General features: G+C 43.4%; 1 protein-coding gene across 2 annotated transcripts in view; it reads left to right on the top strand.

The window, feature by feature from the left end:
- The window catches only part of MACROD2 (mono-ADP ribosylhydrolase 2), a 1,873,695-nt gene that overhangs the window by 1,311,666 nt on the left and 537,830 nt on the right, over positions 1–24,199 (top strand). The window lies entirely within an intron of this gene.

The following is a 24,199-nucleotide window of genomic DNA, read 5'->3' on the forward strand; positions in this document are numbered from 1 at the left end:
AACACTATCTCTTTTAATTCCTTCAGCAATTTGATCACTCCTTTTTTGAAATCTTGATCTAGTAGGCTATCGATGTCTATTTCGTTGATCTTTCTTTCAGGGGATTTCTCTTGTTCTTTTAATTGGGAAAGGTTTTTCTGCTTCTTCATCTTGCTCATACCTCACTGGCACTGTGGTTTATGGATTATCAGTTGTTTATTTTGGTCCTTAAGGATTTTATCTATCTAATGCCTATTTAGGAATAGAACTTAGGAAAAAAAGAAAAAAAATTAAGAGAGAGAGAGAAAGAATTTTAAAAGAAGGGAGAAAGAGGGTTTGAAAACAGTGTATAATGAATAATAGAAGAGTGAGTTGAAGCAGAGTATTAATCGGGTTGAGACGTCCTTTTAAAACCTTTACAAAAAAAGGGGGGGATGAATAGATGTATTTGAAACCTGTGTCTAATCAATAACAGGACATCAAAACCCAAGAGAAATAGAAATGAATTAAGAAGTAAAAATTAAGTGAGTAATAGAAAATAGAACAGGTAAAAACATTTAAAAAAAAAAGTGGGGGGGGTTGTCGGTGTTCTCCTGGAGTCTGTGCTTTTAATGTGAAGTCTTTCTGTCTTCGTCCTGTTTTGGAAGCTCAGCTTGCTGTTTTCAGAGGCCCTCCGTTGGCGCCCTCTTCTGTGCTGCTCCCAGCACCGGTCGGCAAGCAGATCACGCCTCCTCCTAACACTGGGTCAGGTGCAGCTCTCTGCTGTGGGCGGGCTGGTCGCTGCCCCTCCGGATGCCGCAGTCAGATGTTGCAGACTGGCCAGGTAGGAGGGCGGGTCGTGCCCCCTCCCAGCACCTCGGTCAGGGGCTGTGTTCCTGTCCGAAAGGCGGCGGGCCGCTCTCGCTCTACCTGCGCCGCTGGTAGTTCCGCTCTCTGTGCGGCTGCGCACTCCGCCCTGGTCGGCGCTCTGCCCTGGTCGGCGCTCCGCGGGTGGGCTCGGGGAAGACCGAGGGACAGCCCTGTCCCTGCTCCGAGCCAAAACCCAGCTCCTTGTTTGTCTTTGTGGAGCAAGTTCTGTGAGGGACCAGGATGGAAGGATCCTATCTGCCCCGGGCTGCAGGCGAGTCTCAGTCTGGCCTTTGAGGCTGCTAAGCCCTTCGGTGCGGATGCAGGTTTCGCCCCCGCCCCCGCCTGAGTGCTAAGCACGGAGGATATGGCGGCTGTGCCTGAGCCCCGCCTCTCTTCCCCCGAACACTTTCCGCGGGTTTTCAGAGATGGGGGTGTGCACCCTTTCCCGGAGAGCACATCAACCTTGCTGTTTTATGGAGGGCCCAGGTTGTTCTGCCCTGTGCACCCACAGCCACGGCGCGCAGCCCCTTGTGTTCCCCCGGGGCTGCCTCCGTGCAGCCAGTTCCTTCCTCCGCCGGGCTTGAGCAGCCTGGCCCTGCCCGCTGCTGCCGGCCCGCGTCTCAGGCTGGGTGTCGGGGGGACGCTCTGTGCCCGTTTAACTTAGTTCTGTTAGTCAAGGGCTGCTCTGTACAGATCCGAGCCTCGGAGGCTCCCCCTCCGTCCCGCTGGCCTCTCAGTTGGAGAGGGGAGACCCAGCGAGCGAGCGCCAGTCCTCCTTTGCTGCTCCCTCCCCACGGGCCTGTCCCGCACTGCTTTGCCTTTTGTTCTTTCTTTTTTCCTACCAGATTTTTGGAGTCTTTATCTTTTGAAGAGGGTGATGTTCTCTCAGAGTTCCGCAGGTGCTCTGGTTGGCTGAGTGGGTCTGTAGATGTGGGTCTTGGTGTATTTGTGGGAGAGGGTGACCTCCGAGTGTCCTTCTACTCTGCCATCTTCTCCGTCTCTCCGGCTACATGTTATATAACTGCATTTGCTTGAAATGTCCAGAATAGGCGAATCCAAACATGGAAGGTAGGTTAGCGGTCTTCAGACCCAAGGAGAATGGAGAGTGAGTGCTAAGGAGTATGAGGGCTTTTCTCAGTGGTGAAAGTGTTATGGAATTAGTTCTGATGGTTATACAAGTTTGTGAATATCCTAACAACCCCAGAAGTGCCCACCTTAAAATGGTGAATGTTATGTTAATCTTATCTCAATAAAATAAAAAGACTCATTGAGCCACTTATGATGCTAAGTTCAGAGTAGACAAAAACAAATACAGTCTTGTCCCAGCCCTCAAACCCCTCATGCTGCACAATCCAACGAGCCCATTGGTGTGGGGCGGCCTCTGGGGAGCGACTGGAAGATACTCGCAAAGGAGATGCTACTTAAGATGAGAGCAAAGACCCCTGAGTAAGCCTTTCTGGCCTCATCTTGTGCCATGTTTCTCTTGGAGACTGAGGTCCAGCTTTGTCTAGCCCCCATTGCCTTCCCTAGTGCAGGAAATTTGCACATGCATGTCCTTCCCTAGAAATGCCATTCGCTTACACTTCTGGTCTACTCAGTTCTTCATCATCTCATAGATCTTAGCTTCTGGGTCATTGCCTCAGGGAAATCTTTCTGCCTCCACCTTCACGATCAGGTCATTGCCACGTGCATGCTCTCTTGTCATCTTCCTTTTCTCTCTCCCCAAAATTCCTACAGGTATATTTTCACACTGGTGTGCTTCCTTCACTTAATTATCTCTCCCTGTAAGATTTTGAAGTTGTTGAGAATAGGGTCCTGCCTGCTTCTGCTCACCAAAATCAGGTCAGCACTTCTCAGTGTCTGGCACACAGCAAGGTCTCAGTGAGCCCATGATGACCAGCTCAGCGAATGAATAGAAACAGTGGTCCACTGTGTCTGGCTGCCCAAGAGAAGATGAGCCCAGGGACTGCTGAAAGGAGAGGTTTGTTCCGTCTGGCCTCAAGAGGTCTGTTCACTGCTGCATCCTTCTTCTCCTAAGTTGCCAGCATGTGGTCACCTTATCCTCACAGGATCCGGTGAGGCGTTCTGATGATACAGTTGTCATTTGCATTCGCATCACCTGCAGTGTAATGGAGACTAAGATGACTAAGTGGCGACAGTGCTCAGGGAAAGTGGCCGCCATTGTTTTACTGGATTCTTAGGTCATGTCCAGTTTGCTTGCTCAAATACTTCATCATCTGCTGCCAGGTCTATAAATGTCAAACAGTAACAACCCTTGACCTCCTGGCTCCAAGCTAAGCATGCTACCAAAGGAGCCTGACTGACCTTCTTTAATAAGAGAATCTTTAATATGGATTAATCATATTATAATAACGTATTTGTTCTTTCTTATTAGAGTCTTGAGGGGATGTCGTTTACTGGTGAAATGCTATCTTACAGAGTCATAAGATCAAACAGGGTTTTTTTCTTTAATGAAAAGAAGATGAAAACTTCTGCTGAAAATATTTTTTAAATGTCTTTAATTTGGGCAATAAATGGCAAGTGTGGATCATTTTGCACTTACCCAAACTTTACTAGTCTGGCAATGGAATGAAAAAATGGGTCTGAAAGCTAATGGAACATGGGTAGAGAAGACAAACAAATTGTCCAGAATAAACAAAGACAGCATTTATTTTTAATCGATAACAGCTGAGCCCAGGGAGGAGATGGGGTTCACTTAAGGCACAGATCAAGCTCATTAAGTGTCCTGGGCCTCCTATCAATCATGGGATGTGTCGGATCTCGAATTAAACAAGAGAAAGGGTCAGGAATCCCTTGCATCAGGCAGAAGCCTGGTTGGCAGAGAGACCCTGGGAGGAGATTGAGCAATGCTGTTTTTCTCCTTAGTCACTTCTGAGCCGACGCAGTTGTCAGCATAGGTGATGTGCCTGTTCACCAGCCAAGAACTGGAGCCAAACAGCCTGCGTGAGCACCCTGCCTCCTCCACTTCCCAGCCACGCCTGGCAGGTGCTGTCAGAATGCTGCCTTCACCACTCAGCCTACCAGGATGTTACTCCCCGGCCCTTGGGCTTGCTGAAGACTTTCTGTGACTCAGGCCGAGGGCGCTCCCTGACTGAGAGAGTGTACTTGGCTCAAGTACAGGGAGGTCGGAGTGCAGAGAGTTAGCCAATGAGGATGGGAGCTGATGGGTAAATACCATCTCTAAATCCCGCCTCCATGGAAAACTCCAGGTGAGGGTCTCGCCCTTCCTCACAGTGCCCCCAGCAGGCATGGTTACCCAGAGTAGTAACCCTTCGCCAATGTCCACTCCTGGCTTTCCTTCCTTCCTTGTCTCACTCGTCGTCTACCTCCCAGTGCCTCTGAAATCATCTCCCCAATTAAATACCTTTCCCCAGATCCTAGTTTCAGTGTCTGCTTTGGCGGGAACTTGCTGAGACGCTACGCCTGCTGTGGGACTTCTACTCCAGTGACAGCAGCCAGGAGGTCACAGGTGGCTCAGAAGGTAGGCTCGCCTGGTGGCTAAGGGCATTCTCCAGGGCAGAGGGCCTTGTCCAGCCCTGGCTTTTCCACTCACTGGCTGTACGATATTACATGAGATTCTGAACCGCTCTGTACCTCAGTTTCCTCATCTGTAAAATGGGCTTAGTGATAAAAATAGTGCCTACCTCATGGGCTTGTAGTGAGAATTAAGTGAGTAACCCCGACACTACTTTTGGAAAACTGCAGGGCACATAGGAAGTGCTCAGTGATGGTTAGCTGTGGTCATCAGAATCGCAGAACATCAGAATGGAAAAGAAGTTTGCAGATTAAATCGCTAGTGTGACTTCCTCATTTGCCATGAGACAATGGAGGCCCTGAGAAACATGAAGTGGTTTCCTCTGGGTCTCACAGCTAATTAGTGACAGCAAGACTCAAAGGTCTCTCAGCCCAGTGTCCGCTGTCCAGCTTCAGAACAATCATACCTCCAAATGTTCCATTAAGAAATGGGACCCAGTATGGCCATTTAAATTTGCAGATTAAAAAACAAAACAAAAACAAAAACATAAAAAAAAAAAACTCTTAGGCTGTGCAAGACAGGAAATACGTAGAAATTATGTAAGATTTTAAGGATCTCATGAATTTGAACATAGAAATTTATTTTAAAGAAATAAAAAAAATCAACTCTGGAGAATGTAGGATTTAGATAGGAATGTCCTCTTCTGCAGAGTCCATTACACACCTCAGCTTAACCTCCTGGTCTGGGCAGATGACAAGGCTGCCATGTCGTCCAAGTGCTTAGAAGATTTGATGGCATTTACCTGATTCTAGCTCACAGCGTTGCCAGTGCTCGCTAGCTTTTTGTACCAGACCTAATAAAATAAAGATACATGTTCCTGTAACAGTCCTTGGCTTTGTAAGTCTGCCTTTGTCACCCACTGTTTCACGTGAGCCGTGTCTTCTAGTCTTACTTTTGACCTTAAACGCTGAACAAGAAGATACCTGAAGAAGCAAATCGGAGAAAAGCCCTCACTCAATGAAAGCTCTCTGCCCTGTTCAGCCACTGAGATCAGTGGAATAAAACCACATTAAAGATGACCCCTGGCCCTTCTCCTCCAGGGACGACATCTTCCAGCGGCAGTGAGTGTCCCTCCATATAGATACACAAAAGATTATGGAGAGGAGAGAGCTCTGAGGTGCTCAGACTTGTAAATATTTGTCTGGGAGTCGTATTTCTGTTTATCTTTGAGTACGTCCAGCAAAGGAAATCTGGAGAGAATCTCTTAAAAGGTGAAGCATGTTGGCTTGTGAAAACAGTGTCATTTTATCTGTTCTGCTTCGGGGAAGTCTCTTTGGTCTCACAGTAAATACTTGCCACCAGATCATCATGTGGGGGCATTTTTACTCCTTAGCTTCAATTTGAACTACGTATCTTGAATACTACTTATTTTGCCAATAAAGAATTATTATTTCTAATATCTCATTTACTTGTTAACTAACCCAATACTAATACATTTAGCCTCATTTCCTTCTTACCTTTTTATACTTACAACTGATAATTAAAGCTATAACAAATCAATTTATTATTATTATTATTTTAAAAGTTCCCATGGAAGCCAGTTCTGATTGGATTTCTGCACACGAATGGACAATCTGTGAGGCTTTGTGCAATAAAATAACCTCTACCCGGGACCTGACAATGCATGAGACCCACCCTTAGCTTGTCCTTGTCATTTTTCTGGTCAGATTACCATGATTAAGATCACGTTTCCCTAAGTTCTCACTTGTGTACTTCTTTGCCTTTATTTTCTGTATATCAAGTTGCAGGGAAGGTTTTTATTTTGCAATTCACTTCTGTTCTGAAATAGTGATTATATGCTGTTCCAGGAGTCACTGTGCCACAGTTTGTAATTCTTCCAAGCAGGAGACCCAGGACACAGCAATAGAATACGGAAATAGCAATAAGGAGCAGGGGCTATCTGTTCGTGTCTTTGGGAGAATAAAGATGGCTAATTTGAGATGTGTGCTTACTATGGGCACTGATCTGAGCATGCATACCTATTATGAGCACGTGTTTGAGTCTGGGTTTCCCTAGAAGCAGACATGGTGAGTCGCTGAGTACATGCAGCTAACTTTGGAGGCCATGCGAGGAACCGCTGATGGGGGACTGGGAACTAACCAGGGGAATGTCAGAAAGCCAATACAGGTGTGTTGTTGAACAGGTGACTGCTGTGGACAATGAGGGCACAATCCCATGAGCTCCTCCAATAGACTGCAGGGAACACATCTCAGAATTGCCCCCACCCCAATATCCTTCCCTTCTTCACCCATCCTGGCCAGAGAGTCACACGGGCTTGCACTGAGAAGGCAATGGTGTGCATGGGAGAAGCGAGCTCTAAGGGGCTGTGGAGAGAGCAGCCGCATAGTCTGCTAGACACCAAATTACGTATAATGATAACCAAGACTGGCTGAGCTAAGTAAACCAGCCTCAGAACTTGGGATATTAATTTGGCTGTTAACATCTGCCCCCCTTGTTTTCTGTCTTGGTCTGGATCTGTCCCTCTCTATTTCTCATTCTTTTCCTTTTTTAAAAAAATAATTCTTCTTTTCTTTTAATTTCTCTGAAAGATTTAAATAAAAATAATTAAGAGATGCTAAACATACTTGTAAAGAAGAGAAAATCCTTAGCTAACTGATGTGAATAAATGTAATGGAACAAAACGTTTCCTCCAAACCAGAGCCTTCTCCCATCCTCCTACCCCAATAGGACTGTTAAACACCTCTAGCTTTCTAGACACTTACTGCCATCAAATAGATCTGGACAAGGAAAAATATACTATACAGTAGCATTAATTTTTGAGTGGATAGTATATTTTGTATTTAGATTAAAATGGGGGAAAAATCACATCACCCCTGCGTTAATAATGAGTTATCTTCCTTGGGTGTATTTGGGGAACACTGGCCATCTCTTACCGGCTCCTGAGACAACCCTCCCAGCACCTGCTCCAGCCTTGTTTTCATGTCTCTGCCCACAACTTTCAGCTCCATCAACAGTCGTCAAGTCCATTTGTCAAATATCGTTGGCCTCTGGTAGGGGTGAAAAGTAGAAAGAAGTGACCATTTTCTACTGATGGCTCACAGCGGTATCAAGCTCTGTGTTCCAATACAAGCACGTCTCAGGCTGAATTGTCTCCTACATGCAAGCAGCCATTAGCAAGCAATCGCAAAAATAGCCATCTCGTCTTATCCTGTGAGTTTTGTGACACCCTTCCATCTGCAGGTGCTCCAACAAACACCATAAGGAAAGGTCATTTTGAGCAGCCAGTCCTCTAGGCAAATCAGGCCATGGAGCTGTCCGTTCAGTGTGTAGTTGTGGCATCAGACAGAGCTGCAGACCCCGGCTGGGCTCCCACGGTCTTAGGTGTCTGAGCTTGCTGGAGTCTCGCACGTCCCTCATGCAGAGGTGATGGTGCCCATACAGTTTCTCTGGCCAACTGCTTGTCCTCAGTGCCTCTCCTTTCGCCAAGAAAGACTTATTCTTAAAATCTCCACTGCGTGTGAACTGACCTTCTGCTATTCAGTAATGATAGTCGATGTGGTCGAGGTAGCCATCTCTGGAGGGTGAATACCTGATTAGGATATTAACTAATTGTCTTCAGGGTGTATACTTACACACACACACACGCACACACACTTAAAACCAACTGACAACCTGGGCAATATTCCAAAGCAAAAACTCTTTAGAAATCATGATTTGTCTTTCTTGGGAAAATATTTCATCGATTTGAAATTCCCTGTTTTGTTAGTCTGAAGTTTTGGTAAAGAGAATCTTAATATTCTTCACATATAGTGTTGTTGCATTTACTCTGATCAATGTCTTACTTAAAAAAATTTGCCAGAACTGATTTTGTCTGCTAATGAAATAAAAAATTCAGATTTTGAAAATCTGTCCCACATCCCCTCAGCTCATCCCTCTTCTCAGCTAAATTCTGAGAAGCTACATCTGGCTATGGATGTCTTATTAAACTTTTATTGAAAGTATAAGGTAAAACTGTGGTTGCATGGATTTGAAGAAATCTTATAGAAAAAATATGATTTCCTCTAACCTCAAAATGGCATTTAGCCTAATAAGTTGGTGTTAGAACTGTCCCCAAATTACTTAGTTAGTGCTTCACACTCTAAAAATTCTGATGATTTTATGCTTTGACTGCAGTCATGTTTTTAGACCCCGTGTGGATCTGTGAGAAAACTATGACCTAATGGGAAGCATCTATTTTTTTTCATAAGTTCATCCTACATTTTCCTGCCTGTAAAGCCCACCTACTACTTGCTGACATGGAATCCCAGCCCGCAGGAGGACTGGTTCAAAGGGGTTAATCCTGGGTGTTGCACAGCACCATGGGAGAGGGGTTGGAAGTGTCTCCCCACCCTACCCCCCAGCTGCTGCTGCAGGAATTCCTGTGCCTCGTCATGCACCTGTGGCTGCATGGAGGTCCTCAGATCCTCCCTACTGCCTCCATTGTTTCTAATGCTAGCTGTCTAGTGGGTGACAAAGAACGCCTGAAAATTCAGATGTTAAATCAGTGGTAAGTAGTTTCTCATTATGTTCCCAGAGTTGCAAGTGCTGTTGGAAAAGGGCTGTATGTAGTGTTAGTTGTTGCCACCAGTTGGAGCCTCAAAACACCCTATAATTTTATTTGTGTTAATGAGACAATTGAGGACCTGCAGAGCAGAGGTTAAGCAAGTTCGTGGGGCTTTAATTTTGTACTTGCAGTATTAAAAAAAAAAAAAAAGCTGAAATAAGGGGGAGAAAAGATTAAGCAGGGAAGAAAATGCAGCCCATTGAATAGAGCTGTTTAATACCCTTTATGTTTTGCTTTTTGACCATACCTTGTCTTGTCAGTCAGTCATAATGTAGGAGCTAAACCATCAGAGCAGCTGGGCTCAGTGAACAAAGCTTCGGCACAGTGTAGGTTAAGGAAAAGCCTTGTCTACAAGTGATTTCCATTTGGTTGATTTATCCAGATGCTTTCATCGATTTTCCAAAGTTCTGGCGGCTCTGTAGACTCGCACTCTATTTTCCACCTGGAAACTGACAGCACTCTGAGATCCTGGTACAGACACTATACCATTTAAGTTACTAAGAAAGCTCAGGTAAAACTTCAGATCTCTTAAAGCCAGAAAATGACCCCAGTGAGATCAACCCTGATCAGTCCTTTCTTCTGGGAAGCTAAGGAATTATTATGTCTAATGACTTTGCCAGTGGTTCTGGTCTGTGTAATTAAGATCCAAATATAACTCTGTGTTCATTCTACAACTAAATTTCTTATCTGGACAAATGACCCATTTATGAAAGCTCATAAAATATCATAAGCAAGTCATTACATACTTAAAAATCTCCCTAATAAAATGTACCCAAAGATGTTTATATCTGCATTTCTAATAACTTTCCAAAAATATTCCTTACTGTAAGTAAAGAGAAAACACTGTATATTATCATTAAAGAGGCAAAAAATAGAATAAAGATCCATAATGATAAACAAGTACCTTTCCTTGATTTCCTTTAGTGAATATATTTGCATTTTCTCCTATCATTTCAGTTCCTGAATGTGGTAACAGAGTCACCATCACATCAAAATAATCTTGCAAGCCTGTGCATTCACTGCAGAATGCAAAATGTCATGACATTTCTTACAAGAATATAAAAACTTTTTTTTTTTTTTTTTTTTTTGCAAATTTTGCTCCACATAAAAACTGAATGAAAATGAGGGTCATGGTTGCAGGCACTTTCGAATTCTGAATGGAAGGACTGGAGTGATCAGACTCAGGGAAATACACCATAGCTAAAGAAAATAGGGACTCTTGTCTTTCCTTGCCTTTACTAACTTTACTGGAGTTATTGATTAAGAATGCCAGTCATGTGATAGTGGTCCAATGTGCCTCATTAAGGCAAATCAAATCAAAACTAGGCAAGAGTGGGGGAGAGGTAGTGGAAGAGGACGGAATGACGGAAGAGAGAACATTAACATGTGATTGACAAGGATTATTATTTGGCTGAGAGTTCAGAGAATCCTTAGTGGAGTTTGAAACATTATAAATTAACTGGGGGCTTATATTTCAACTAAAGGCAAGGCACAAGATTTCATATGTTCATGGGTTTTTCTCTTAACCCTTAATATTCTGTGCCTTCTAATTATGAGCAATTTCTTGGAAATTTCTCAAATCACTAAATCATAGTCTTCAGAGCAGAAACAATCTCAGAGATCATTCTAAAAGGCATTCCTCTCAATACAAGGAAAAAAAAAAACACTTTCAGTTTTGACAAAAAGGGACACCTCAGCTTTTGTCTTAAGGGAAAAAAAAAGCACCTGAGATACTACCTGACCTCCTCCTTATCAGGTAGCATGTTCACAACTACTGCATATGTGGTTCATACCAGCCAATTAGCCTAAACTAAGCAGTCATTTAGTATAGTAATTGGAGGTATCATTGAGAAGCTGGATCAAGCCTTACCTGAAGCTACACATATCACTGGAATTTTTTAAATTATAAAAAAAAAAAACTATAAATGTCTTTCATTTGGAGTTAAGTTGCCTGTCATTTGTACCATAAGAAGTTGTACTGATACAGAGGTCAAAATGAGCAGCAGGGTAACAGTGTGGAAGTTTACTGAGTAACGGTCTGAACACTTGCTATTCAGAGTGTCATCCCAAGATCAGCAGCATTCATATTATCTGGTAGCCTGTTAAAAATGCAGCAGCTAAGACCTCAACCCAGACCATCTGAGTAAGAATCTGTATTTTAGCAAGGTCCCCCAGTGACTTGTCTACACATTAATCCAAATTGGAGTACTTGGCCTGTGGGTCTAAAGTATAGAAGTGACATGGACAAATAGAAACAGATAAAATAAACCCACCAGGAAATAACTGAGACTCTAACGTTGACATTCAGTTCATGTCAGCGGAAGGACAAGCGTCTTTATCAGGGTGACAGGAGCTGGGTGTTTAATCAGAACAGTTTTGTGGGAAGGTACAAGAGTGGCAGGAAGAGCATGAGCTTCATTGTCTGGCATCTTCCTAGTTTATTACTAATGTCTGTGTAGCTTTGGAAGATCTGCCACTCCAGGTATCCACGTGTTAAATGGGAACAATAATCTCCCTGCTTTCCCCAGGTTTCAATTCATGTGATGTTACCTTGCAAAGTAGATTTCAAATGGAATTACAGTCTAGTTACTTGCTACTGTAAATAGACACAGATCAACAATATTAGCATCCCAGGGTAGGCTGTCAGAAACACAAAAATCTCAGCCCACCCCAGATCTACTGAATCTGAATTTGCATTTTAGCAAGATGTCCAGGTGAGTGGCTACACATTGACATTTGAAAAGCACTGGTCCATGCACCTTCTGAGCCAGCGAACTCTCCATCCCAGGAGAAGTTCAGGTGGAGCCTGGGTGAGCCCTATCAGAGATGGTGGAAAGGCGAGAAGTGCAAGGGCTAGCTGGAACAGATAATCTGCCAGGGGCAGTTGCACCTCTAAGGTATTCCTGCTTCTAAAAACCAGTAAAGTAGTGTGAAGTGTGCCAAAAGAGGTATCATTTATAGTTTCTGCTGTTAGATATGAGCTAGAGATTCCATGATGAAATGTTAGTTGAGAAAGGAATGTATTTCATGGGGTGGAGGAACCTTGGACAGCTCTTGTAACTCTGGGGAATAAATGTCTAGCACAGACTTGTCTAATCACTGGCTTCTTACTGAGTCCTCAGAAACATTCTTCAGTTACGTCAAGTGACATTTGTTACTAATGAAACTATTATTTTCCATATTAAAGATGTGCCCCACTTTCAGAGAATCCCCAAAATAAACAGTGATGTGGAGGGGGAGGAAAAACAGTGGGCAGAAATTCTTTCACACACTTGAAAGGAATACAACCCTTAGTTGCAATAAGTTTTATCTGAGATAGGGTTATCATCTGTTATGGATGGTTTTTATTTTGTTTGTCCTTAATCAAGATGCAGCTGTGACATTGTGGTTAAAAATGAAATCCTTTCCTTTGTGAAATTCAACTTTCAGTGAAGTCAAAGTCTGCCAGAGCCAGTGGTTGTAAAAGTGTTCATCTCTACGTCAAGAACTGCTCCATCCATCCATTCATCTATCTGTCCTTCCATCTCGCCATCCTTCATCCTATTCCTCCATGCATCTATACATCCATGCAAATGTGACCTCCTCATTGCCTCTCTAACAATAATGATGACTTAGTGCATACACTAAGTTTACTGCCTAAGAGTAGCACAAAAAGCTTACTCTATTTTTCAGAGAATCACAGGTGTGTCACATCCTGCAAAATTTGGTTTGCCCAGCTCCCAGTACAGGAGGCAAACACTGACCTTCAGTGTGCACAGTGAAAGTTCCAGCTGCCTGCTTCCTTGTGGTTCTGGGGTGATTCTGGTTGGATTAATGCAGTGATCACTGGGAAATGTGTACAAATAACTCACCTCCTGGGGCCTGAGCTGTCAGACCTCTCCTTGCAGACTGGCTGCTCCCTGTCTTGTTATTTTTCCTCATTTCCATAATAGACTCCAGTTGATAAAATTCTTTGCAGTGATTGATGGTTCACAAAACACAGCCATTTTCAGGCCAGAGTAACAATTCGTGAACTTGGGGAATACGACTCCAAACAATTTCCTTTTCCTTTGCCTTTCCTGCCTTCTTTTACTTTAGTCATTCCTGAGGGGTGCGTCCTTTAGACACCTCCTTCTTAGTCATTATCCCCTAATTAATTCCCTTGTTAAATATAAAGTGCGCATTAGGCTTGACTAATGTCTTCCTTTGTGACTAAGGAAAGAGGAATTTATTACCTTCCATCCCAACTCAAGCTGTATGATCACAACTCATTTTATTTAAAGCTCTTGTTCTTTATAAACCACGTTGTAGTTAAGGCCCCCAGCAACTGTCAGAAGAGTCTCACCTACTTCCCGTAAATACGAACTGGAGTCAGGAGTTTGCACATAGAGTTGACATAAAAAGTATCAGTATGCATGTGGAAACCCTTCTTTTTCTATGTGATGTTTTCAAGTTCACACAGCAAAATTATGGAGGGGCTAAAGTGGAATTGCCCAATTTTTGGAGAGAACACGTGACATCGTACGAGATGGAACAGAGGTGTCAAAAAGATCTGCAGGCATAAAACCTGCATAGGTGTTGGTAAGCTAGCAGTCCATTCCCTCTTGAATTCCATGGTCTGTGACAGATTAGTAAGCACAGAAAAGAAAGGACCTCAGCGCTTCCCAAGGGAAGCAGTCTGTGCTGGGTATGAAGATGCAGCCTGAGCTACAATTGTTTGGAGCAGCAGTGGACCAAAAAAAAAAAAAAAAAAAAAAAAAAAAAGGGCATTGGTTACAACAGAATAACATGGTGGTTCTCAAAGTGTCCTAATCTTCAGCTGCACTGTGCCATTAATCTTCCAGTTTGATGGCAGATTTAATGGCATGAAGATCTGGTAGCTAGTGCCTAGAAGGGTTTTCATACTGTGTTATTGCCAAGAAAGAATTCTCATCTCTAGTCAGTCCTTCCTCAAGGACCGGGGATGCTCAAGGTGGACTCTGCTCGTCACGCCCCCCCATCTCCTTTGACCTCACTCACACTGCTCTGCAGTGGAGAGTGCTGAGAATTTTGAGTCAGAAGACCAGGGCTTCCCTCTAAGCTTTTCCTCTTGGTAGCTGTGTGACTTTGGGGAGTTTACTCCCTCCACCTGGGGACAGTAATAATAATGACTCCTCTACGTCTTGCATGTTACTGGAGAGACAGCAAAGCCCATGTGAAACAGACGGGAAGCTTTAGAATTTATGAGGTGATACCTTTATTTCCATTTGTTTGCTTAAGCCACAGAGAAGAGCCTGACAGCTGAAGCTTCTGGAAACCCTGGTATCTGCTTCCATGGTCTTTCAGTAAACGTTGTTGACTAAGTCCCGTCTCTCCCCTTCTCAAAGCTGCTCAGTTTGTTAGCATATCATTAGGGAGGTTTGGAAGAAGACTGGAGACTCTGGTTGGCTGAGAAATGGTTGAGTTACAATGTCCATTGTGCCCAAGCCATACACTGACCCTTAGGAAATATAACCTCCCCACCCAAGAGTGTCAGGATTTGGGGGCTGCTCCTCTGTGTTTCTTGTTTTGTGGTTGTTTGATGTTAATGGATTCTCTTCAGCGCTTCCTCTGGAAGTCAGGTCTTCAACGTTCTAGTTGAGAGAGTTGGAGATACAACTTGTTATTAAGTAAGCCAAGGGTTGACTCAAAGCCCTGGGTAGGTAATAACCCCTAGCTGGGTTTGTTTAGCAGACTTTTACATGGTGCACGTTCTTTGTGGGGTCTTGCCCTCGGCATGGGCTGCCGCCTCCTTTCTGCGTGGTCCCCCGCTGACTCCCGCCCACTGTGCACCCTTGGCAGCCCCTCCTTGGCATCGAGCAGGTCTCTGTTTCTCTAGTTGCTCATGGTCTTAAGGATGTTTTTTCTTCCTTCTTGTGTCTTTACAAGGATCCACCTGCTTTTCCTTCTCCCTCTCTCCAAGACCGACTGGAAGTGAGCCTGGCCTCTGTTTCTTCTGAGGTTCTCCCTGAATCACCGTCTCACTGCCAGTCACGCCGAGGTTAATAACAATATCAAATGTCTGTGTTGCTTCCCCAAGAGCAGACTGTGGGATGAGGATTTGGGGAAAGGGATTTGTTAGGAAAATCCCAGGAAAAAACAGGTGAGAAGTGAAGCCTGAGCTTGGAAGGGGAGGGTGGCTACCAGGCTAAGTCCCGGCTATCAGGCCCGATCCCATGGTGATGCTCACCGCACAGTGAAGGGTCACACCTCAGCCTTGTCCCCACCAGGGCAAGGATGCGGGAGTGTTGACAGCCTCCATACCCCACCCATCAGACTTTGGTTTAGAGCTGCCCTGGGGGCATGGGATTCCCAGACTCCTTGCTTTCTGAGTCCAGCAGCCCGAGGGCGTCCCTGGGACCATTGCTGTGTGTGGGGCTTGCGTCCGGCAGGTAACGATCGAGGATAGGACACTGGCAGTGTCCCTTCTGCCCTGCTGGGGAAAGCGCCAGGCCCATAAGTCCTAGAGATCTCGGCCTGCAGCCCCGTGCCCTTTCAGGCTGGGCTTTGGTCCCTCAGTCCTGTGTGTGCAGGGCCCCTTCTGGCCACCCCTGCCCCATCTTCAGCCAGGAAGGCCCCTCCGTGCAGGCAGTTAGGCCTCCCAATGGCTGTGATCTGTGGGCCTTTCAGACTCAAGTGGGTAATTTACCTCTCAAGGGGTCTGACTGATTGGCTGTTACGCCAATTTCCCCAGCTCTACAGGAAAAGTCACCTGAGGGCACACCCTCACACTCCCACCTCTGGGTGCCAGGGATGCAGACCGTGCCTAGTATGTGCACTTAATTATGAGGAAGATGGAGGAGGCAGATACTGCCAGAATTAGACGTGATGACGGTTGTGGAAAAGCCATCGTGTTATGGACATTTTGTTTCAGTAAGAACCTCCGTATTGCACAACTGGTTTGCTATTAAAATGAGACGAGTGTTTGTGTTTCTTTTTTTTAACTTTCGTTTCTTCCCTTTGCTTCTATGTAAAAGGGCTTTACAGGTGTAGACATTCCGGAGGAGAATGCACATCCTCTTGGGTTCAGTAGGCTTGTTCTCATCTTCACATACGTATGGTTTACAGTAAAACATTCCTACCAGTCACACAAGCAAGCTCAGGCAAAAGGCAAGTTTTTCCTTTGCTGGTTCTGACATTTGGCATCCTAATAAATTCACAGTGGAAGGGATCCAGCTGTCTTCTTGGAAAATATAAAGTTTAGCAGAGGACTGCCACCATTCTATGTAATAGTTTGTTTTATACTGCATGGAGTTGTAGTTATAAACTTGAAAGCAGCTGGCAATAAATGACTTTATGACAGCTATTTCCAAGGTATAATGAAGAAAACAAAAACAAAGTTATTGCTTATAATGACGGTGCCTGGATGAGCTCACGTGTGCACTCCAAGCAATTCACTGGCCGTTTGCTTCCCTGGGATCTCATTCACAGTCTCCTTTAAATGACCTTGGCCTTCAGGTTATTTAGCTCGGGGGATGGAAGGTGCACTGATAGTTTTTGCATTTTCCAGGGCAATTTGTTAAAGAGACAGCATCCGTTTGCTCTCTTCCCCCATGTAATGGGGGAAACAAAGTGGAATTATTGACTCTTCTCTACTGTTGAAGAGATTTTACATTGAAAAAAATCTTTCCGGGGGAGCAGTTTGTCACTGTAGTCAGCCCTCTGTATCTACGGGTTCCCTATCTCCAGATTCAACGAACCAACATCAAAAGTATTCCAAAAAAAAAAAAAAAAGTTCCAGAAAGTTCAAAAAGCAAAACTTGAATTTGCCATGTACTGGCAACTATTTACATATCATTTACATTGTATTTACAAGTATTTACATATCATTTACATTGTATTAGGTATTATAAGTAATCTGGAGAGGATTTCGAGTATGTGGGAGGATGTGTGTAGGATATATGCAAATACTACATCATTTCACCTACGGGACCTGAGCATCCGTGGATGTTTTGGTATTTGAGGAGAGTGCTGGAAGGACTGTATTTTCAAAATTCTAAACTTGTCCTTTAACTCAATGATTAAACAAGTTAATTTTATTTCTAGGAATATATCCTATCAGAATACATTAGGTACATTAAGGTGTAGTCGAGAATGCTTATTGCAGGGTATTATAGCAAAATTTACAAACAAACTACAGGTTTATCATGTTAAGTAAACATAGTGTAACCATGCCATAGAACAGTATATGCAGACATTAGAAACATGAGATAGATCGACAGATACTGATGCTGGAAGATCTCCAAGACCTAGTCCATGAACAGGCTAGTCTCAAAAGATAAAACAGTGTATGCTCCAACTTGTGTAGGCAAAGAAAAAATATGACACTATGTGTATGACCAGATAACTCAATCATTAATTCATCCATCTATTCTACGGGTATTTATTGAGTGGCAGGCCCCGTTTGAGGTGCAGTGGATACCACAGTAAGTAAAACAAAGGTCTTCATGGAGTTTGCATGCCCGTCGGGGACCTGAAGTTGAGGAGACAATGAACAAGCAAACAACTGTGTGTCAGGTGCTGTAGGAGTCATAAAAAGAGACCCAGCAGCCTGAGGGAGAGAGCCAGAGGCCAGACAGAACCTCTTTGAGGACGTGGCATCTGAGCAGAGGCCTGAAAGGAAGTGCGTGGGGCAGCAGGGGCAGTGAGGCCAAAGGCCCCGAAGCAGAGTGTGTTTTCTGTGTTTGATGAACAAAAGGAGACCAGTGCGGCTGGGACTCCGTGAGCAAGGGGACAAGCGGGGTGAAAGCAGGGCGGAGAGGAAGCCGGGAGCCGAATCATGGGGCACCTGGAGGCCACGCTCTCCTGACTTCAGATTTTATTAAAGTGTGATGCGAAGGGACTGAAGGCTCAAGAAAGATCAGGAAAAAGACACAATCTTAGGCTTCAAAATGTAAGTGCATGGAGGGGCGTGGTGCTCACTGAACCATTGCCTGAGGGGAGGGTGTTCTAGCTGAGTCAGAGGAAGGGACAGTTCTCACTGCTGTCTGCCTGCACCTGTCTTGTTTAGGACTTAAGTGAACATATTCACATATTATTTGTGTAATTAACAAATACTAAAGGCAAACAAGTCAGCTATTCCTTACACAAAATAATAAGTTAATATGTTAGCATTCCTTTCTGTGACCTTGAGCAAGTTCACTGTCTTAGCTTTCCTCTCCTCCATGTTTATAAAAAGAGGATGGTACCTTCTTTATCACAGAATTGTTCACAAGAATGAATCTGAGATATGCACAGAGCTTTTTGCCCAGCACGCTGCAGTACATGGTCCCCCTTATCTGTGGGGGGCACATTCCCAGATCCCCAGTGGGTGCTTAAAATGTGGATAGTATTGAACCCTATGTATACTATGATTTTTCCTATACATGCCTATGATAAAACTCATTTCATAAATTAGGCATGGTAAGAGATGAACAACAATACCTAATAATAAAGTAGGAGAATTATAACAATATGTACTATCATGAAAGTTTTGTGAATGTAGTGTCTCTCTTTCTCTTTCTCAAAATACCTTATTGTACAAATTTAATGCCTTTTCCATGTTAACTAAGCACTTATCGCACATCATGGCTGTAACTTTTGCAGTTTGAGGTACGACAGCAAAAGTAGGACAAATTTCTTTTTCCTTCTTCACAATTTCATGATTGAAGATTTGGTCTTACCATAGGTCTTAGCAACTTCAGCACGATTGTTTTTCTTTCCTTGCTGAGTTGAGAACTTTCACCTCTTCCCTTTGGTGCATCCAAATTGCCAGCATCACTTCTTTTGTGCTTGTGGGGCCATGATTTAGTAGAATGGGGGTTACCTGGACACAAGCACCAAGATACTGCATTACTGCAGCAGTCTATCTCATAACTGAGACAGTTACTAAGTGACTGACGGGCGGGATCCGTGGACAATTCACATCCTGGGCAGGATGGAGTGAGATGGCCCTGGATTTCATCATGTGACTCAGAATGGAGCACAATATAACATTTATGAATTGTTCATTTCTGGAATTTTCCATTTAATACTTTCTGCCTACAGTTGACCATGCAAAATGGAAACAGAGGAAAGCAAAATGTGGATGGAATTGGTGGGGGGACCTACTGTAATTCAAGAATGATGGCTATTATTGTTGTTACAATTTGTGGGGAATTCAGGATGCTGTAAAATTGCTTACTTCTTCATTACCTTTATTCTGAGCTTTGGAGAAGGATAAGAGGCTATTTCATAGCATTTTAGATATAAGAGCTGAATAAGCCATCTGGTCAAACTGTGCCCCTTATATAATTGGAGAAGCTGAGGCATTGAGGGGCTGTGCTGTTGGCTGTCAGACTTATAGTGAGTGAGTGACCCTGGTCTCTTGGCTTCCAATTCAAAGCTTTATTTACTGCATCAGTATTTCCCTAACTTTAAGCATTCATATTCCATCTTCTAATATAATAATTATCTAATATTTAATTGAATCTTTGTTATTTTTATTTTCAAAGGAAACTTTATATCATCACCCTAAGTGAAAAACCAATATTTCTTGTTATAACACATTATGATAACTTATAGTTTTAGCATATTTATGTCATTGCTATCACCATGGTAATGTTGTGTAACAAACAACTCCAAACCTTAGTGATGCTCAATAGTAAGCATGTTCTCCTTGCTCACTCGCCAGTGGGTTAGTTGGGGCACAGCTCATCTAGGCTGGGTTAAGTTGATCTGCTCCACCAACCTCTCTGGACCAGCATCCACACGAAGACTGTTCTTCTCATGTTTCTCCTCCAAAGATAGGGTTGCAATATTTCAAGCCTAAATGTCATGTTTACTATTTCTGCATTGACCAAGCCAAGTTATATGCTCAGATCCCTCATCACTGAGACAAGGAAAAAGCATCACACCTTGGTGGAAGAACTGTGAAATCCTGCAGCAAAAGGTATAGATGGAAGGAGAGCTGAAGACTTGGGAAAAATAATGGGGAATAAAAAATAATGTATAGATATTCCACTGATATGGGCCATGACTATTTGTTTGCTACCTCAAAATACCTTGCAAACTCCTCAACTTAGGCAAATCTGAGTTTGAGAAGTACACAAGTATTTCCTCCTGGGTAATGGGACTTTGGCACAACCTATGATGCTGATAACTGAACATCTAAAGACAAGGAACCGTACCCTGAATTTCACTGATGCACATTTTCTCATATTCTAACTTCTTGGAAAGAAGGATGCCCCTTAGAGCCTGGGATGTTTTACAGTTAATGATGGTCGTGATAAGGTTTCACCCCAGTACACGTGCATGCTTGGTGCATGCTTGTCATCCCACATGCATTGACCAGACAGCTGCAACCCCTTGACTTTCAACCAACCAAACAACATGGGACCATCTGAGGAGCAGGTGTACATCCTCAATGTTGTCTGGAAACTTTTGCTGGCAACAAAGAAGAAGCCAGCTTCAAAACTTTCAGAGAGGGCATCACAGGCTTGGAAGAAGAGTCCAGAGTGGAGAGGGAAGCGCTCCTGAAGGACTGCCTCGACACTGCCACTCTTGAGAGCACAGGAAGAAAACTCTGGAAAAACATATCTAGAATTCTGTTTTGAAAAGTGATTAGGAAGTACTGGACTCTTAATGTGAGGAAGTTGGAAGAAAATGCAACCAATTTATCTCCTTTTTATCTATGCTCTAGAGCAAGATGTGATTTAAGAAATTATTTAAATAAATCCAAAGTAACAATTTCAATAAGTATGCAATGAAAATCCTAAATGAGAGGAAAACAGGTTCGGCTTCCCCTTACAGAGCTCCCTCTTACTTAGTGGTTCACTCAAAGGGAAGGAGAATCAGGTAGCATGCTTTTCTTGCAAATAGTGGAGACTCAAACTGAAACTGACTAAACAATGAGAAAGGTGTTGGCTCAGCAATTGAAAGAGTCTAGAGGTTGTGACACTTTACAGTTAATTTACACCATCAGCTCAGTGATGTCAGAACTCTCCACCTCTCTATCCTTGCGGCTGAGGGAGACGTGTCCTACTTATTTCTGTCAATCAACACCTTCCTGTGGGGCTGAGGGTGGGTCCGTCCTGCTGAGACACCAAGGCTTCTGCATAAACAACGGGTGGATGGTCAGGACCACGGATAAGGAGAAGAGGAAGCAATTCCCACCTTGCAGGGTTGCATGAACCGAGAATCAGGGGTTGAGGAAAAGCACGTGATGGTTATGATGGTGGCTTAGGGCTTCTTGCCTTGGTTTTGAGGCACTGATAGGGTCAAGACAAGGAAAGTTGAGGGGTATTTCTTTCCTTGCCCTCAGATGGGTGAGACAGAAATGTGAGAAGTGGAGACAGACATTCAAGAATTTGGGAGGCACAGTCTACAGCCTCAAGGATTTCAGTGTTTCTGCAAATGTACCTGAAACCAGCATGCTGGGCTAAGGAAGTATTTTCCAGGTGCTGGCCCAGTCTGTAATTTCACAAAAGAAAAGTCCCCTCTCATTCTCCAAGTCAAATGATTATTTATTTTTTCCCCAAGAGAGCAGTGCAAGCTGATTTGTTTTAAAAAATGGCTAAAAGTCAAGTGTTAAGAAGTTTCTGATGGCTGCCTGCTTGGCTCTGATTAGCGCAGAGAGGTCTTGCTCCTGGGGCTTGCTGGAAGGAGAGTCTGGAGCCTTACAAATTGGGCTGACGACATCATTCCCCAAGTCCTACAGGTGACTGCTGAGTTATATGCACCAATTGGCCTGGGTTTTGGTACAATTTATCATTCTTCCACAGGAGAGGAATTTTGTGGGAGATGGTTATGTTAAATATAACTTGGAAATAAAGAAATCCCATGCTACTCACTTCTGGTGGTCCCATCGGAAATGTATCATAGCAAAGAACCCAGGCCATGTGCTGTAACATCCTTTCACTGAGTTCCCTTGCTCACTGTTTCTCAATCTTTCTCTCTTTGTCTCTCGCTCTCTCTCTCAAGTAATAAAACGTGATCAGTGAGGACACTGAGCTTGGCTGAATTATATGCAGAGTTGTTTTACAGACAATGAATTTTTCCACTATATTGTAATCCTGTCTCTCCTTTATCATTGCCTTTTTGTCTGAATTAATACAATACTATTACCAAAGCCATCCTCCACTGCACAACTGTTGGTCTTCACATTCAAGGCAACAAAGTCATTTCCAGATGAAGCTACTTGTCCCTGTGAAAACGGACATGGCAGTTGATACTTCCGGACTCAATTCTGAAGTTGCAGGGGTGGTCTCGCTCACCCCGTGGGGGTCTCTGGAGCTGGCAGGGCCCTTCAGTGCTTCACTGGTCTGAGCCAAGATGAGCCAAGACCTTTGAACTCTGCTCTGGTTGGTTATGGGATGTGGGCTGTCCTGGGAAAGGATATGACCCCGGTGAGGTGGCTCTTTGCCCCCGAGGCAGCCCCTGCAAGAGATTGCTGGTTGAAGGCTGTCTGCTGACAGCACTGCTGGGGTCCACGTGCTAGATTCTAGGGCCACCGTCCTCAATTGGGTGATTTTGGCCCCGAGGAGACATGTGACAATGTTGGGGAATGTTTTTGATTGTCACAACATGCTTCTATCAAGTAGAGAGAGTGCAGGGAGGCCATTAAACATCTCACAATGCACAAGGCAGCCCCCCAGACAAAGAATTACCTGGCCCCAAATATCAATAGTGCCAAGGTCAGGAGACCATGCTCTGGGGCAACAGACCCCCCCTTGAAGCAGAGCCTGGTGGGCATTGCAGTGCCCACCACAGGAATCAGCCCTGATGCAGACACTGCTGGTCAGTTAAATAAACTCCTCAACATGGTGAAGGGGAAGGACACCCAGGTGGGATTTAAAGTGGACTTGCTTGTCGAAAACACTGCGGTATCTTCTAGCTTTCGCTTAACAGGTCAATGCAGAATTTCTCAAACTTTTCTCTTTGTCTACCCCGAATGCAAGATGCATATTTACATGTTCAGTTTGCCTCCATGAATTCCTGGGGCACGAGCTGCAAACTCACCTCTCTCTACCTCATTTAAAAGGCATAATGAAACATGAATGGGCAGAGTGCAAATTACAGGGATGACTCTGAGTCCTCTCTAATTTGTCTTTCTCAGCAAGCCATTCCTGAACTTCCAGCCCTTACTGTTAGCAACAAATTGCTTACACTCAGCGTGCAGTGATTTCCACACTCAGACTACAGCCTGCTGATCACCTTGGTGAATGCCTGTAAAAAGATGACAGTATTTTCGGGAAGATTTTCCCCGCAGTATCTCTTCATGGTTCTGTGTCACTAGATGGATTGAATCATTAAAGAACATTCTTTAGACCTTATTGACACTTTAAGAACCTAAGGAATCAAAGAATTAACTTACTAATTCATTTAAAAATTATCTCCTACTCCATTCCAAAAATTGTCCCATTTTTTCCTTAGAAACAGAGACATTTACTAGTAAAGGTACCGAAAAACAAAAACAAAAAAGAAAACAACAACAACAAAAAATCACCTTGCAGATATATAGGTAAACCTAACAGAGTCAATTATTGCTCTCTCTAAAGCAGAATCACATAAATTATGACTTTTTAAATAGAACACCTAAGTAAAGAGAATAAACATGTAGTCTATAAAAATGTAAAGGCAAATAAAATGTAGGACACATTTAACCCGAAGATATAAAGAAAAAAAGACTTATTTTATTATCATTGAGCCCAATTATAATATTAGTTATCACAGTCAACAGCATTGGAGTTTTTAGAATTTCTAGTGCAATGTTCGTCATTCTAAAAAAAAAAAAATTCTGTGTGCCAGTGATGTGCCAGGGAATGTTTAAAAGGGATTCTAAAACAAAAATGAGTATGTATGTATCTGTTTGTTTTTAAATTTTACTGATTAAAAATAATATGTAACACACAACTTAAACAAGAGAATAGAAATACACAATACCCTTTACTATAATCTTATGTAGCCAATTGATTCTTACAGAATTTGTTTGTTATATTTTGTCAAAATTTTGTGTCCATTGACAACAGTTGACTCATGCATGAGTGTTGATTGATATTTTTGAATTTTAAGCTCCCAGCATGATGTCACTTAACAAGTAGCTGGGACAGGATGCCCAGTAATACACCAGTATATAGTATTTCCATCAGGTTCATATAACAGACATAGTAATCTCAGGAGCAGAGGTAATAGTAAAATGTAGCAAAATAATTAGGAAGCAATGATTACTGACTGTTTTAGATATGACTTTCATCATTGCAGGTTTATGTGATTTAATTTCTTAATAGTAACTATGT

Source organism: Camelus dromedarius, chromosome 18 (assembly GCF_036321535.1).
Source record: "Camelus dromedarius isolate mCamDro1 chromosome 18, mCamDro1.pat, whole genome shotgun sequence".
NCBI lineage: Eukaryota > Metazoa > Chordata > Mammalia > Artiodactyla > Camelidae > Camelus > Camelus dromedarius.